The sequence below is a fragment of the Symphalangus syndactylus genome, chromosome 13 (assembly GCF_028878055.3).
Source record: "Symphalangus syndactylus isolate Jambi chromosome 13, NHGRI_mSymSyn1-v2.1_pri, whole genome shotgun sequence".
Taxonomy (NCBI): domain Eukaryota; kingdom Metazoa; phylum Chordata; class Mammalia; order Primates; family Hylobatidae; genus Symphalangus; species Symphalangus syndactylus.
In genome coordinates, this window is record NC_072435.2 from 82557065 (window position 1) to 82576392 (window position 19328).

The window sequence follows — 19328 nt, forward strand, 5'->3', positions numbered from 1 at the left end:
GTTTAAGAGTACTCAGAAGTGGCTAAAATATATGATCACAAAAATAAAGTGTTAGAGAATGTGTCATTATAAAATTATCTATTATTATTTTATTAATTATTATACTATGGTTTCAAGAAACAGAATTAAAGAGCAAGGATTAAAGGTTACAAGAAGGTAAATATCAATTCAGTCTATGGAATAATTCTTAAACAACTAGAACTATCCTCACTGAAAAATTAGGCCAATGTTACCTTTCTCCAGGCTATGGACTCATCAGAAAGAAAAAGAAAAGAAGTGGAATTTTATCTTACCTTCTCAAGGGGACAACAAGAACTCAGTTTCCTAGATAACTCAGTTTCCTTTTCCTCAAGCTATTGTTTTTTTTCTTTTAATTCTGAAATTGATGAGAAGTTAAGGTGCTAAATTTTATCTTTGAGGTGGTAATTTCTGACGGAGGTGGCCATGTGAATGCCAGAGGATTAAATAATTAGACGTGCCATAGAAGCCTAAATTTAGCCCAGAAGGAATTGATCTTAAAAGCAGCATGTGGGGATTCAGACAATGAGCATTTTGGTGATAAAAAATGTACTATCAAGGATTACTCCTTGAGTTTCTTAGACTGTGTTAGCCATAGCGTTCTTGTGTCATGTCAAGAGAAGAAAAAAAATATATTGAAATTGGATGTCTCAATAGCTATGATATGTAGGAGATGGGCTACATTAAACATTCATTATAACATTAATAATATATTATCTGATTCATGATATAAAACAATGAATATTCTTTCAAGTTAATTAAGTTTTTATCACTGAGAGTGGAATACTATCTTGTTTTCTAGAGGCTTGGCAGCATTTGTCTGGCATGACAAAGAGAGACAGAGGAGCTGTCTTGTAATCATGCTTGGGGTAAAAATTCTCCAAATTCCTTTCTAAAAAGAAGCTTCCATGATTCTAAAATCATAAACCTTTCTACATTATAAATTCATCTTTAAAATATCAGATTCACAGTAGTACGAAACAGACCAAGAATTAAATACAGCCCAACTACTAGGATGGGAATGCTGTATTATTACGTGTTTGCCATTACAGTCTATGAGACCAAAAATAATTTTGGTAACCAAAAGGAGAATTATTTATATGTATCCAGGCAGGATAATCTATCAGTTTTCTGAGAGAGTTTATCAAAAATAGGTAGAGTTTAAGTGTCCATGCTATCTCATTAATAAAGGAAATAATGCCTCTTAATCAGAATTATAGAGCATGAGATAAATAGCCACTTCACCCTCCAACCACCAAGAACCAGGAGCAATACTAACGTTGGGATTCCCAAGCATAAGCTTCATCCACTGAGGTGAATTATTGTTTAGTTTTAATTTAAATACAGCATCTCCTTGTGTTGCTTCTAGATGGTAATAAGCTAGACAATTAATTCTATGTGTGCCATATCTACACAGGAGATCTTTGTGTATGTACCAGCATCTTTGTGTATTACCAACACTGTAGGGAGGAGAGAAAATATTGAAACACATTTATTAAGTACCTGTAGTTTATTAGGTACCATATTAGGCTCTGAGAATATAGTTAATAATTATGTTAACTATAATTATTCAGGAATTCCACAAGCCAACAGGGATATGAATAAAAGTTATCACTGAAATCTTACATCACAATAATGACTGCAGGCCTTTGTGTTTCTAAAACAGGAAGAATTAAATATCATACAATAGAACAGATAAGTGAGTTGGGTAAGCACTCATAGCAAAAGGTAGTACTTGACATGAATCTTTAAATAAGACACAGCAGGAAGAGAAACAAATGTAGAAAGGACATTCTAGGGAGGGAAAACCATGAGCAAAGGCATGACCGTGAGACTTGGCAGTGAAATGAAACTAAGAAATTATTTCTTATTTTGTTCTAACAGCTGTATAGCCTCATCTGCCTAACTAGAATCTGGCCCAGTGACGAGATTAAAATTATGTTGTTACAATATGACAAATTGATCATTACCTACACTACTAGGAGGTATTCCCTGCTAGGGAACTATTCCTAATAACTCAGCAGGATACACTTCTCATGCCTGAATGGTATACCTGTCTGAAAAACCATCTTTATGTAACCTGACAGAACATTCCCCTCATGTGAGTGTATTCTGGATTGAAAATGACAGCTTGCTTTCTACAATCCCCTCTTTGCTGTGTTCCTACAATTCACAGAAGACTCATTTATTTATTATGTCATTTTGTTTTATATGCTATTGTTTTTCATACCTACATTCATTGGCTTTTATTTTGGTTCTATTCCACATCAACCCTATCTGGGACATCAAGTGATAAAATGTTGATGCTAATGGATTCGGGAGGAAAAAAATCCTTCAGTTTGTATTTGTAGTACTGAAGACGATGGACTCACTTTTGTTCTCCTTGTTACTTTCCAGAAGATGACAAAGACATGCATATCAGCTGAGTCTTCCAAATTGCAAATCAATTTTCCAAAAAATGAACATTTTTGTTAAACCACCTAGGTGCCTTCCTAGATTTGAAACAACCAGCTTGGTGGAATATGTTGGTTGTAATAATAAAAACAAAGTTCAAATAAACAAGAAACACATATTCGAGTATGTTCTCAGCAAAATTAAGTACAAATTTCTACGTGTTTCATAGTTTCTATTTCATGACCACACCTTCTATGCATTCCTTTATTTCCTCTTTCACTACAGCAAGTTTTTCCTCTTTTCAATGCATCCTATAATTGCCTACAGATCAATCTTTCTAAAACATTGTTACTTGCAGAAGCAAAAACAAGACACTTGACTCACCCTGCTTACAAGATAAATTCCAAGCTCCTTAACCTGCCCAGTCTAACTAGCCCCACCTTTCCAGAGCTAAGCTGCTTCTTCTGCTATATCAAATCCCTACTCAAATCCAGTAGATCTCTTCCTTGTTTCACTTTGCTGCATGTATGTCTTTGCTAAAGAGTTGTTCTCCCTGCTATCTGTCTGCCTATCCTATTTCCCATCAAGACCATGTCAAATCTCATTCCAGCCGCTTTCCTAAATTGCAGTTATCTTACTGGCATAAACCTCTGTGACAATCATAAATGATTCCAAGTTATAAGATAGCATGAAAAGCATAATAGTAACCTACCTTCTTAAGAGGCCTAAATATCATAAGTGAAAGGCAAGTTTATTTGCTTTTTACATACTTCTCTTTCTATTCAGGAAAGACACTTTATCAAAGGTTTATTACATTGTTTGTTTGTTGGTTGGTTTTGTCCCACACGGAAAGTTAAGACCAACAGTTCCATGAGGATAGAGAATGTGCATTTTATGTTTTTTCATGTACTCTAGTAGAGTACCTGGCACATAGTACACATCAAATGTGCATCTGCTGAATCAATAAATGTTCACTTCCATAGAATTTTATAGGGATCATTGTATAAGGATCACACTTATTTACAAAATTCCTTTGAAAGCTAGTTGTTAGTGTATGATCTTCAAAAAGTAAAGTTATATTTTGTCAGACATACAACATAAAATATTCTATGAATTCCTGCCAAAAAATTAAGAAAAATACAAGAGACAGAAACTCTCCCGATGGCCTAAGTATAGGCAATTGATGAGGTTTGATAGATTTGAATAAATAGTGTTACCTCCTGATTTTACATTCAACCAACAATTATTGATTCTTGTCACTGTGTTGGATTTAGGAAATATGAAGACTTAAAAAATTCCATTTCATCAAAAGCTCTAAACAGAAGACAATGACAAATCAATGTACAATTGTTTACAATGTGATCTGAATTGTGATGCAGATTTTATGTACACATGCTGTGAGAGTGTATCTCACAGTGGATTACACAGAAAGTTTCTCAGAGGCAGTCATGTAGAAATTGGGTTTTAAAAGACTCATAAATACTAACCTATTTAAATGAAACAAATGAACAGCAGCTGTGTTACTGAGATGTTGAAATAAGGAAGTGTGTGCCAGAGAAAACATTCCCTGTAAAAGCATGGCAGCATAGACATGCTCAAGTAATTACAAATATCTTAGTATGATCAGATGTGCCTATATTGGGTTATGGAGTGAGATTAGGAGGGTGAGTAGAAGACAGGTCATCTACACCTTTTTTAGATTTTATCCTGTAATCAAAGGAGATGCCATTCAGTGTTTCTAGGCACCAAAGTGAATCAATCCAATTTATGCCTAAGACCACTGCCAACAAAGTTTTGAACAGATTGCAGAAAACAAGACTGGAGGAAAGCAGGAGAAAATGTTTTGAGGTTTGACAGTAATCTTGGTGAGAAATCAAATAAACCTAAACTAAGGTAGTGACAGTAGGATTTTTTTCAAAAAAAAAAAAGAAGAAGAAGTTATATATTTAGTGACAGACATAGCATTGGGCTAAGAGATAGAAAGGAATTAAAGATGATGTTTAACTTTCTGGCTTGGCAGACTTTCTAAGTTGTTGAAATATCCATTTATAAAGAAATGCAGAGAGGCAGATCTGAGGGATTATAAATTCCTGTATTTCGAATAAACAGAATACCTTTTGTTACAGCAATCACAAAAAATAGAAAGTGCACTTTTCCATTTGATAATTCTTATAATAGTGTATAATCCCCTGGAAGGATAGGCATTAATTAGTATTGTTTAACATCATTTAAGGCTGCATACAAACTAATATTTTACAGAATTTTAAAATAGAAAACAAAATCTGTACTTAATTGCACCAAACCTCAACAGTTATCTTTTTCTTTTCTCTTTCTTGTTTCATTGATAGAAACCTTTATTACCACTGTTTTTTTTTTTTTTTTTTAATAACAACTCAGTGAAGTCTTCTTTCAGGGGATTACTATTTATTAATTCAATACCTGCCTATTCAAGTAGGGAGATGGCAGGAGGGAGGGGAAGGAATTTAAAGGAAAAGGGATCCCTTCCTTTAGCCTATTTTATTTATTTATTCACATTATTGCTCTTCTTTATAGATTGTCTTATACTGACTTAAATATCTGCAGCTCCATTGCCTTTAAAGATCTTCCTTTCGTCCTATCTAGCTTAAGGTCACCTGGAGAGAAAATGGCAATGTATACCTTGTGTATATAACTTTGCCAGTGACCATTTTTTGTGCCATGTGCAAAATAGAGCATTACTATCAGTTCACCCCTCTACTTCACATTAAGTTTCTGCTTCAAATGTATTTTTAAAATTGCATTAACTTATATGAACAGTATAGTAGCTTCCTTGTAACTATTATAGAATTTTGACTTTTAAAAATTAATTTTTAGTTGGCTAGTAAAAGATATATTTATGGTGTAGAGCATGATGTTTTGATAGATGTATACATTGTGGAATGGACAAATCAAGTTATTGAATATATGCATTACCTCACATACTTGTAATTTTTTTTATGGTGAGAACACTTATAATTTACTCTTTTAGTAATTTTCAAGTATAGAATATATTGTTATTAACTGTAGCTAACATGATATAACATAGATCTCTTGAATTTACTTCTCCTAAATGAAATTTTGTGCCCTCGGACAAGAATGAACTTTTATACAAAGTGTTTTAAAACAGAAAAATTACTTTATGTGACATTATAAAAATTATATATGCTTACTTTAACTCTAGCAATAAAAATAAAGAAATTAAAAACAACATAAAATCCTCTCTCTGATAATCCACATTAATATTTGTTGAATGACCTTCCAGAATTTTATGTATATGGGAGGGAGAAATACTGATATATAATGTTATATTCATGAAGTTAGAATGTACTTCCAATTGCATAATGATTTTTTATTAAACCAAGCATTTTATCTATTTTCCATGGGTATACAATACCTTCTCATTTGACTATTCCATAATTTTATTTTACCACTACCTGTTAGTAAATTTGAAGAAACTTCCTTTTTATGTGAATATAAAAAGTGCTTCAGTATGAATCTTTGTTACTTCTTTATCTGCTTAATGAGAAAATAAATTTTATACATATAGACCAAAATGCAAAGCAGAAAAACTACATTAATCTACACTTTCACCGTCAACACATTGAACTACCTCTTTCCCTATATCCTTGTGCTAATGTCTCTTTTTCTTATCTTTGCCAATCTTTTAGACAACGCTCATTAGTTTGCATAAATGTTAATTGGGAGAACAAATTCTTTGGTTACCCTCTATCAAATAACAACCCCACTCTGCAGTCACACTCTGCCTCCCTTATCCTTGATTCATATCATTGAAACAATGTTAGCCTACCTAACATGCTATATATTTATTTGTTATTTATTGTCTCTCTTCCCCTACCAGAATTTAAGCTCTATAAGAGTTTGGATATTGTTTCTTTTATTTTTCTATCTCTAGCAAATCGAGCAGGTTTTGGCATGTAGTAGATATTTAAGAAATAAAATGTGAAATGAATATAGAGTGAATCAAAATTTTTTTCTTCCTTTAAGAAAACTTATTTTATGTGTGATTCCCCTTTTCCAAATTTTACTACAAATTTTATATTCATTCATATTTATTCATTGATTCTTCACTGAGGTCCATAAGTTAATGTGTCTTTTTAAGTTTATGTACTTATTTAATGTGTGTGTGTGTGTGTATATGTATGTATGTATGTATTTGAGATAGGGGCTCACTCTGTCACCCAGGCTGGAGTGCAGTGGCATGATCATGGCTCACTGCAGCCTCAAACTTCTATGTTAAAGACATGCTCGCACCTCACAGCCTCCTGAGTAGCTGGGGACTACAGGCATGTGTCACCATGCCTGGCTAATTTTTTTTGTAGAGATGGGGTCTCACTTTGTTGCCCAGGCTGGTCTCAAACTCCTGGGATCAAGCAATCCACCAGCTTCAGCCTCCCAAAGTGCTGCATTTATGAGCATGAGCCACCATACACAGCCTAATGTGCCCATTTTTTTAAATCAGTATTATACACCTATTTTTTACTATAGTTTCTGAATATATTTGAAATTCTGAAAGAACATGTTCCAGCCCAACTTTCTTAAGATGTTGCTTACAACCTCTTGATTATATATTCTTGTGGCTGACTTTTTGAACCACTTAATCTAGTTTCAAATAATCCTATTAGAGTTGCATTTGGAATTGTATTGTTGCATTGGTTGTAGAGAAATATTAGAGAAATTTGGCATATTATTGTGTCTCCCTCTTTAAGACATATGTCTATATTTTCAAAACTTGTGTGTCAGAGAAAGTTATAGTTTTCTTTACATATGGTTTGAATATTTCCTGTATGTCTATGTCAAGATATAATATGCTTTTGTTGCCATTGTGAATGGGCTATTTTTCCATTATATATCTAGCTTGTTTTTGGATTGCCTTTTGAAAGACTGCTTTACAAGCTCTCAAAAACACTTCATTATAATGCCATAAAGTGCAGTGAGAATAAACTAAAGCTCTAGTTATAAAATAGTTTTGATAAAATATGGATTAATAGCCTAAGAAATAGCGAAGCCAACTTGCATTTACCTTGAGGCTAAAAATTGATCTCATTTTTCTTAAAAAATACACATACTCATAATTTTAGAGATGAATTCCATAGACCTTTGCATTTAAGAAATATTTTACAAGTGTAATTGTCATCAAGTTTTTAAATAGTGATTCTTCCTATGTAAAATAAATGTTCTATTTTCTCTACATGTTTAAATAATTTTGAACTAAAATCCCAGGAGTAAGTCACAAATGCACATGGTAAATCAACATATTTACTTTCTAAAATGCAACTGAAAATCAGATATGTCTGGATGAAAGGAAAATTAAATACATTCATAGAGGGATCTGTAAGGTTTGTTTGTTTTTTGTTTGTTCATTTTACATAAATGTGATGCTAGGCTTTATATAGTCATTCAAAGTTGCATAGCTTAGCCATTATGGGAAAATGAGAAAACTGAAAATGAGTAAAATTTCCCAAAGGTGTTTCTAAGCCAAACTATTATTGCTGGGATAATATGATTACTAATAAATGTGTTCAAAGCCAGTTGAGGGAACAGCCTGAGTAAGAAGAAATCTAAATTGTAGCCTTCTGAGTATTTCTAAAATGACCATAGGTTTAGGACCATGTTGTAGGACTTCTGGGTACTGATTGTTGAATTGATTACAGTTTTTTTGATAGGCCAATGTTTTATGCCCTATTTCAGCTCACAAATATAAGCCATAATTCCTACACTGTTACGCTGCCATAATCTGAATGAATCTTCCTATGTAATTTCCACTAATCATTTTTATGCCCCCATCTGTGCAAAAAAGCTCCTTGACATTACCAACTAACCATCTGCACATTTATGGAAAGGCTGCACAGTGACTGCATATGTGAAGCCAGCCATATCCCTTCCCATCACATGTGGAGTTCACCAAAAGAGAGAGTATATAAATATTTTTAAATGTTCCTTCTTATATTAAATAAAGATACATGAGTTGACTAATGTAACATAATCAAGCTGCATAATATAAGTATCAGCCACAATATTTCAAAGTGGCAGTTTTATTCTTTGTGGGTGAAAAAAAGTTTTAAAAATTAATGTACAAAATAAGGAAGTGGTTTTAAAGCAAAGCTGTGCTAAATTGACAGTTTTGCCTCACAACATTTTCTTGGAAGATAAAAAGGCAATTTCTGCCAATTTTACAAAAATGCCTCTCTTTCTCTGCCTTAGTTGCAATCCCCTAGGCTCTTTATATCTTCTCCAGTAGATGAAGATTCCATTTCTCCAGAGAATGAAGAACTAATCTCACTATTTGATATTCACCATACCATATTCTGGTTTTCTTAAATTTTTCAAAGATCTGTGATATGAGGGACCAGATCTTTTGTTTCTGCTCCCACCCTCCATGCTCATCTCACTAGAGCCCTCTCCCATAGATCTGTTGCAGGATTTTTTACCATCAGTTTGAATGTTTTGTCTTTTCTCAAAACAACTTCTTGTATCTTTTGAAATATTTGAATATACTTGACAACTGAAATGACATTTTACTAATTTTTAAGCATATTTTAGTCTCTGAAGTTCGCTTTAATGGGATTTACTCAACAGGCTGCATATTTTAACAATCAGCTGTGTGCTTCTTTGATTGTGCTGCATATTTGAATACGTAAGGTTTTATATATTTTTTGATTGAGACTCATACTTTAATGAGCCACACAAATTGTGTGTGTGCAGAGAAAGTCTCAGAAACTTCGTATTGAAGTGCTTTGAGGACATTCTTTTTGTATTCTTGTGTATGTGCATATGTATGTGTACGTGTGTTGGGAGAGGGTTTTTGCTGGTGTCTGGGTACTTGCAGTTAGGGATAAGCCTTAGGAGAATACATTTGCTTTAAAAGAAAGACGAGGACCAATTGCTAATTCTAACTTGTGGTTTCCACTGAATAAAATTGTGCTTTCATTTTTAAAATGCCTGAAATCCCATTCCTTTGAGATAACATTAATATTTTAGTGACCAATCTTTTATTCATCTCTGTGTGTAGGTATGTGAAGGGATGTATAAACTCCCAAACAGCCTGGTTTTATAACAATGTGCTAAACTCAATAGAGTAAAAATCAGGAAATAGTTTTATTTTCCACTCATGAAGGAAATTTTAAAACACTCTGATGGTTCTCAGTTCTCTGCCTCTTAGCAACAATGTGGTCAGATCTCAGAGCTTAAGAGTCACTTTCAGGCAATGAAAATGTCTAGTCTAAGGTAAATAAAAATTTTAATCTTCCATTCAGTGTAAGAGTTCTCTTCTATTACAGATATGTATCCTTCTTGGACATTCTCTGTTCAATTGTTTTTATTTTTAATTTTTATTAAAATTTAAAAACATAAATTTAGAATAGTATAATGGATATCTATAGTTTTAAAAATTATTACCATTTACCTATATCTGTTTCAGATGGTAGACTGCATTATTTGTTGCAATTATTTATCCCTTCCTATAGAAAAAGTCATGTAACTTTAGAATTTCTTCAACAAGACAAAATATATTTCTGTACTACCTAATTTGGCAAAGAAGTGACTTTGCTAGCATGAGACAGAAAGAGATGGAGCAACAGTTCTGAGCCTCAACCTAGGTGGCACTGAACACACCAGCTAGCCTGCTGGTGTCAAGAGATGGATGAGGAGTATAAAGAGCAAAGCTGCCCCAACCAATCCACAAAAATGCAGTGAGAAGCAGAGATTTTTCCCCATGACCAGGCATGCCTTGCTTTGATCAGCCAAACATTGCTGTTTCACAGACTCTTAGACTGTAATAAATGATTGCTGTTTTAAACTCCCCACTTTGGGGGATGTGTTATTAAGTAATTGCCAAATGGGTCAATTGGTCTGTTATTTTTTATGTATAACATGTACGACATTTCACTACTTCAATCTTACTGCATAACTACGATTGATTCCACAATGTCATCTAAAAGAGATAAAAAAATGATTTTCTCAATAGAGAAAAAGCATTTGATAAAAGTCAACACAGGCATACCTTATTTATTACACTATGCTTTATTGACCTTTGCCAATATTGAGTTTTATTACAAATTGATGATTTGTGGCAATCCTAATTGAGCAAGCCTATCAGCACCATTTTTTCCAGTAGTATGTGCTCAGTATCTGTCTCTGTGTCACATTTTGGTAATTCTTGTGATATTTCAAATTTTATTATTCTTATTATAGTTATTATGGTGATCAGTGGATAGTGATCTTTGATGTCACTATTGCAGTTGTTTTGGGGCACCACAAACTACATCCAAAGATGGTGAACTTAATAATGTTGTACGTGTTCTGACTGCCTTACCAACAGGTCGTTTCCCCATTTCCTGATTTCTCTATTTCCTAGTAGAGAACAATACTGAAATTAAGGCAAGCAATAACCCTACAATGACCTCTAAGTCTTCAAGTGAAAGGAAGAGTCACATATCTCTGTGAATCAAAAGCTAGAAATTATTAAGTTTAGTGAAAAAGGTATGTCAAAAGCTGAGATAGGTGAAAAGTTAGGCCGCTTGGATCAAACAGCCAAGTTGTTAATGCAAAGGAAATGTTGTTGAAGAAATCTAAAAGTGCTACTCCAGTGAACACAAAAATCATAAGAAAACAAAACCATTTTATTGTTGACATGGAGAAAGTTGTAATGGTCTGGATAAAAGATCAAACCAGCCACAATATTCCCTTAACCCAAAGCCTAATCCAGACCAACGCCCTAACTCTCTTCAATTCTATGAAGGCTGAGAGAGATGAAGTTACAGAAGAAAAGTTTGAAGCTAGCAGAAATTGGTTCTGAAGGTTTAAAGAAAAAAGCTATCTCTATAACACAAAAGTACAAAGTGAAGCAACAAGTGCTAATATAGAAGCTGCAGCAAGTTATCCAGAAGATCTAGCTAACTGATGAAAGGAGCTACACTAAACAATAGATTTTCAGTGAAGATGAAACAGTCTCATATAGGAAGAAGATACCCTCTAGGACTTTCATAGCTGAGAGGAGAAGTGAATGTTTGGCTTCAATGGTTTAAACAGGCTACTCTCTTGCTAGGTGATAATGCAGCTGGTGACTTTAAGTTGAAGCCAATGCTCATTTACCGTTATGAAAATCCTAGGGCCCTTAAGAGTTATTCTAAATCTACTCTGACTGTGCTCTACAAATGGAACAACAAAGCCTGGATGACAGCCCATGTGATTGTAACATGATTTATGGAATATTTTAGCCCCATTGTTGAGATCCACTGCTCAGGAAAAGAAAAAAAAAAAGGATTCCTTTCAAAATCTTACTGCTCATTGACAATGCACCTGGTCACATAAGTGATCTGAAGAAGATGCGGAAAGAGATTGTTTTCACGCCTGCTTATACAACATCCATTCTGTAGCCCATGGATCAAGGAGCAATTTTGACTTAAAATCTTATTGTTTAAGAAAGACATTTCATAAGGCTATGGCAGCCATAGATAGTGACTCCTCTAATAGAACTGAAGAAAGTAAATTGAAAACTTCTGGAAAGTATTCACCATTCTGAATGCCATTAGAAAAATTCACGATTCATTTGAGGATGTCAAAAAATATATTTTAACAGGAGATTGGAAGAAGTTTATGCTAACCCTTATAGATTACTTTGAGGAGCTTAAGACTTCAGTGGAGGATGTAACTGCAGATGTGGTTAAAAAACAAAACAAAACAAGAGAACTAGAATTAGAAGTGGATCCTGAAGATATGACTGAATGGCTGCAATCTCATAAAAAAAACTTGAATGAATGAGGATTTGCTTGTTATGAATGATCAAAGACAGTGGTTTCTTGAGATGGAATCTGTTTCTGAAGAATATAATGTGAACATTGTTGAAATGTCAATGAAAAAATCAGAATCTTACAGAAACCTAGTTGATAAAGAAGCAGTAAGGTTTAAAAGGATTGACCCCAATTTTGAAAAAAGTTGTACTGGGTAAAATGCGAAATAGCATTGCATGTTACAGAGGAATATTTTGGGAAAGGAGTCAGTTGATGCAGAAAACTCCATTGTTGTCTTATTTTCAGAAATTTGCACAACTATAACCTTCAGCAACCACCACCCTGTTCAATTAGTAGCCATCAACATTACGGTAAGACCCCACTCAACCAAACACACAGACACACACACACACACACACACACACACACACACACACAATTCACTGAAGGCTCAGATGATTGCTATCATATTTTAGCAATTAAGTATTTTCTAGTTAAGGCTCATATGTTTGCTATCATGTTTTATCAATGAAGTATTTTTTAATTTTAGTTTTCAGAACTAAAACTTATCTTGTAAGAACTGTGACAATATGTACATTGTTTTTTATACATAATACTATTGCACACTTAGCAGACTACAGTATAGTGCAACCATGACTTATACGCAGCAGAAAATCAAAAAGTTCATGTGACTTTCTTTATGGAGTTATTCCCTTTATTGCAATAGTCTAGAGCAGAACACACAATATCTCTGAGGCTTGCCTGTAGTTTTTTATGACATAAACTCTCAGCAAACTGGAAATGGAAGGGAACTTCCTCAAACTCATTAAGGTCATCTATGATAAACTTACGGCTAACATCATAGCTAATGATAAAACATTGCCTTTTCTCTAAAGGTGGGGATAAAACAAAGATATCCACTGTCAGAAACTTTTCTCATCGTGGCATGATGCATGGCAACAGCATATCATCTAAGTTATCATAATAAAAATGCTCTTAACCTCATAAATTATCTAGCAACACTGAAACAGATATTTAGGTACAATCTTTGGTTATGTTGTTTAGAACCTCTTGTAAGGGAACCTAACTACAAATATTTATAATGATCTTTCTTAGCTCACTACAGAATGAGAAATAGAGTATTATTGTTTGTATTATAATATCCATATATTCATATGAATATATTCATTCATTTATTAAGGGAAACACGTCCAATATCTTCTAAAGCCAGATGCGGCTTGATTTCAGAAATATAGTTTTGGAAACAAAAACATAATCCTTGGTATTAATAGATTGTTCTATTTGTAGTGGACAGTTTGTTTCTTGTTCCCCAGAATTCAGTCCCTTTCTGCTGCATGTGGGTGTGTGTGTGTGTGTGTGTGTGTGTGTGTCTGTGTAGGCAGAGGGTGGGGGGTGGGGGTAGTTAAAAAATGGGAATGGATGCGTGTTACATAGAAAGTTATTGCAATAATTCAGATGAGTTGATAAATGCCTGTACTAGACCTCATGGGATGGACTCATGATATTTTACATAATATACAGGCATAATAGACAGGACTGGTGAGTAATTGGATATGGGAGTTGGAGCAAAGTATAGAGTCAACAGAGATGATGTTTCAGATTGTAGTGTGAATATACGTGTGACTCACTCAATTAAAAACTTTCCCATCAACTTCTGGTAATTGCCAACAGAGTTCCTAATGATTCTTTAAGGAAATGGGAGTTTAAAGCAAGAGCTAGATTCAATCCTAGATTCAGTCAGTGCACCAGTTTACATAAGACTAAGGCAGCTGCCTCCACAAGAAAGAAACAGAAAGAAACTAGTATTTTGTCTTAAAAGGTAAATACTTATTCCACATATTTAGCTGGTTACACTTATTCTTCTAAAGACAGTGGTGTTTTTAAACCCTAAATATTAATAAAGAATCGAACCAAACTGAGGGAAAAAATTCCTTAAGCAACAACTTTCAGTAAAAGATTAAGAACTCCTTGCTTTATAAAGCCTGAAATACTTCACAATAAAAATGTAGAGGCAATATATTTATCTATAACTAAGTAATAAAATAATTCTTCTTTCAAAGGAAACCACGACCAATGAATCACATTGATAATTTAAACATTATCCTCAACTGGTAACGTAAGTAATACAGAGAACCAGAGAAGTTTTAGAAGGGTCAGATTTTATGTGGATCTACAATGGAAGAAGGTTTACAAGAGCAAAATAGAAAGGACTTTGAAAATAAGTTCTAAAGGCTAAAGTTATTTGATGTTAGATATTCAGCTACAGGTCCTGAGTAGTCAACAGAGTTGCATGTAAAGAAAGTCATTGTTCCTTCAGAGCTTCAGGAAAAGCTGAAGAATAAACACCAGACTCTCTTTATGGACAACGGAAGTAACCACGTTTGGTCACTCGCTTTGTGTTTCAAAGATTTTGCCAGCTAAGCAAAAAGAAGCATTCTGTGTGTTAGTCGGTGCTGAGCACTAGCTTATTGTTTTTTAACATTTCTTTGGCTTGTCCTGTTTAAGTACTTCTATTTAGATGCTACAAGAAATAGGGTGTGAAAAGAATGACATATTTTGTCTTACTTTTGGTAGAAAAGCACTTTGCTGAAAACTCTGAAACACCTTTCTATAATTACTACTGAAACAGAGACCTGAATAGCTGGCTCAGAATGAGGGCATGAGTAAGGCCTGGAGTGAAGTGGAGAAGGGGGCATAGAACACGTGTACAAGGACAACCTTTGCATGTGGCAATCTTGAACTTCAGTTCTCTGCTGCTTTTTGCAAACTGACTCTTTTAATGTGCTGAAACAGAAAAGGATGGAGAGTTCCATTTGTGTGTGTGTGTTTTGAGATGGAGTCTCGCTCTGTCACCCAGGCTGAAGTGCAGAGGCACCATCTCAGCTCACTGCAACCTCCGCCTCCTGGGTTCAAGCAATTATCCTGCCTCAGCCTCCCAAGTAGCTGGGATTACAGGCATGTGCCACCATGCTCAGCTAATTTTTGTATTTTTAGTAGAGATGGGGTTTCCCTATGTTGGCCAGGCTGGTCTTGGACTCCTGACCTCAGGTGATCCACCTGCCTTGGCCTCCCAAAGTGCTAGGATTATTATAACAAGCACAAGAAAGCCTAAGTGCTGCTGGCCATGGAGCATGAAAGCATCCATAAATGGTTGTCCTTCAGTAAGCAGTATTTTCTGATATTTAAAGAGATGTTCCACCTCCCTTAGACTTAACTGAATTTAATCACAGATATAAATTATTAAAATCCATGATAATCTTGGGCCCTTAGAATGGATGAATAAGGGAAACAAAATTAAACGACTGAACACCAGAACTATTTTCAGGAAAGGTAGACATTTCCCTTCATTTTTAATTTTCAAAATAGTCATTTCAGTATATCATCAGGTTATCAGAACATGGCCGCAAAGAATCTTGGCTAGCATAGGACAATAATTGTTTTGTCTATATTTACTGGGGATGGAAAAGGATGAAAGGAGGAAGCGCTGTGATTCATTTCAACACTGAAAGATATGTGCTGAATAATGTCATTGTGAGTTTGCCTCTTTTTCTCTGTTATTGCTATTATTACTATTATTCCTATTTTCTGTGCTTTTCTTCTGTTGACTTTGTTTTCAAGCAAGCGCCCTGGTAGGTTTAGGCTTATGTTGTACCTTTAATTTATAATTTCAGAAGGGAAATAATACCCTAAGGTGTTTAAGAGAAAGCAACTTAAACCAGTATTGTTTAGAACACTAGCCCTGCAACTTTCTAGTTATATAACATGGGCAGACAACTTGATACATTATGAACCTCAGTTTTTATCTATGAAATGAAGATAATAAAAATATCAATGATTGTAAAATCATGAAAATTAAAGCATTTCTTTCACAGAAACCACTTGGAATAGGTTTTGGCATATAAAAAACATTCCATTAATGTTATATAAAATATTTTTATTAATTTGAGAGTAACCAGTTTCTCTCACAGTGCCAATATTATAAAGGCTCTGACCAGCTCTTTTTGAATCATGTGCTCAGCTGTGAACCAGTCTCTGCTTGCAGAGTGGCCAGTGCACAGGGTGGGAAATGCACGGCCTCATCTCTGACAAAGTCACTGGAATCACATGAAATGGGGAGGGAAAAATGCCCAGAATCAGAAAGAGAGAAAAGAAAAAGTAGATATACTCTAGCTGTTGATTATTTTTATTAATACTGTCTCAGAAATGAAGGTGAATTTCAGTTTTCAAATTTAGGTAATCAGGCACTAATGAAGGCAAAGAGAAGGGAAGCAAAATAGGAGTTGATATCTTTCCAGGCAGATCTTTCTATTCCTCTACTTCCAGTACTCCTCTGTTTTGCTCCACTGTATTTTTCTACCAATAACCCTGTCTACTTGCCAGCATCCCAGGACCATGCTGTGGCTTTAATATGTGCGTACTGACATGCATGTGTCTTTTAAAAATATGGCTGTGTGCTTTCACAACAGGCAGTCATATTCTAAAAGTCATAACTTAGCAGAAATCATAATAAATTAACAGTATTAAAGCCACCGGCCATTTTGGCTGGATCATTTGTGAATTTAGTAAAAACAAAATCATACTACCAGTTTTATATCTTTCATAAAAAACATTGGTTGAATAAATGAATGATTTAATTTTAAACTGGTATAGTCAAAATTGGACCACCACAGCTACAGAAAACAATATCCTTATATTTTTTATCTTTCATAGGAAGCAGGTTTATTCATTTCTGAGTAGTAAGTCAAAAAGTATGTCATTACTTTAGTCCAATTATTCTGTCCATTATGGCCTAACCATAAACTATTTAAGGATATATTGGCACATGAGATCATGGTACAGTAAAACCAGGAAATCTTCACTGTAAAATAAATGGCATGCAAACCTAGCTAAGCAGACCTAACAGTATTTTTGCCCTTCAGGGATGTGTTCAGCTCATCTTCCTTGTTTTTAATGCACTCAAAGGCTCAGCCTGATTCATGCTCAGAACAAATTGCATAACACTTCAAGACTGACACTTTCAAAGTTCATCCATTCTGTAGTTGCTTGACATTAGAAAAGGGCAACTTTTGAAAAAGGAATAAAATAGATTTTCTCACTCTGTTGGTCATGTCTCAAAAACAGCTGAATGATTTTTTGAAACTTTTAAAATAATTCATCATTCAACATTCACAATTTCAACATTGACACTGTTAAGATTAACAAGCATCAAATTATTTTTCTGAAAGATCTAAATATTTCAAGATTTTAAATAATATTAAAAATAAGCTATATGAGGATAGTTTTATCTCTTTCATTCAAAAAACATATCATTCAAAACCCATATCTTTCACTTAATATTTTTTGAATAAGTGATCAATTTAATGAATGAGTAAAAATAATTCTATTATATGTGAACATTCCATGCTAGTGAAATGCCTAGGCAGATAATCCTCAAATTAATTCATGACAAATCTTACTTCTGGCATTGAGTCAATTGTACTCAATTTATTAATGTATTACATCAACAATAGGCAAGAAACATTCAAGTGAATTTATAACACTCCATCTTCTTGCAGATATATCCCGTAGGTTTATCTCTAATATGTTTGTCAGGACTACTTTAGTTTGAAGCATATACTAACCTACTTCGAACCAGCTTTGTGAGAGAGTAGGATTTATTTTAAAATGCAGATGTGACTTCTGGGAATCTAGATTGCTTCTAACACCAGAACGTCTGATGCAGGGGCTAAAATACTGTGTCAGGACTTTATTTCTCCCTTTATCTCTCATGTCTCCTTTTGTCAGCTTTCTCTTTTTCTGCATGTATATTTTCAGCTTTTATTCTAAAAAGAAGACGTTTCTGAGATGTTTTTCTATGTATTAGTCTGTTTACAGACTGCTATAAGGAACTGCCCAAGACTGGGTAATTTAGAAAGGAAAGAGGTTTAATTGACTCACAGTTCAGCATAGCTGGGGAGGCCTAAGGAAACTTACAATCACGGCAGAAGGCAAAGGAGAAGCAAGGGACATCCTTCACAAGGCACCAGGAAAGCGAATGAACGAAGGAGGAACTACAAAACACTTATAAAACCATCAGATCTCGTGAGAACTCACTCACTATCACGAGAACAGCATGGGGGAAACTGCCCCCATGATTCAATTACTTTTACCTGGTCTCTTCCTTGACAGGTGTGGGTTATTGGGATTACAATTCAAGATGAGATTTTGGGTGCAGACACAGCCAAACCATATCAATCTACAAGATAAATATCGAGTATATTATGATTGTGTGGTTATATTCCCAGCCCTGAACAACCACTAAATCAAAGGTCTGGGATACAACTGGCCCACATCTTGAGTTACATGCTTACTCAGTAGGCAGTGGAATAATCACTGAAATTGATAGGAATACTGAGATGAGGGTAAGGTGGTTCCATAGTGGAAAGGTTGGAACATTGGTAACACAAATAGTTTCAATTACTCCCCCCTATTTGCACACTGTTTGCAATGCAGTATGACTTCATAGCTGTTGCTATCAAGAGTGGAGACTCTTTTCCTAATCTTTGAATCTGGGATAGCTTTGTAATTTGTTATGGCCAATGCTTCTGCTCTTTATTAAACCCTGAAACTACCAGGGGAATAAGCACTATTTAGGCTGCTGGAGGATGAGAGAGACCACATGTATTGACCTCTCCTAGGCAAGGCCATCTTAGATGAGCCACAGCCCAGAAAACCCTCAAATTAATTGTAGATGCATGAATGAGCCCAGCTGAGATTAGTCAACCTAACCCATCCAGAGTAATCTAATCTACTCAAATCAGCACACCTGTGGACTTGTGCTCAATAATAAACAAGCAAAGGTTTAAGCCAAATCCTTAGTTTAAAGGGTTATTGGCTTAGTTTGGGGTTAGTTTATTTCCCTAAAACAAAATATAATAAAGCATTTTGGACAAATACATTGCACTTATCCCATAAGCGTGTTGCTGAGATCCAGTCTACATCATCTTTTTATCTCATACTATGCACGTTTTCTTGACAGGGTCTGTAAGCTCAATCAGGATAGACCTGGACCAAAAACTGGTAGAAAAGCAGGAAGTGAAAATAAGCTAAATGGACAGGTGAGAAGGGAAGGACTGAATAAATTAGTTA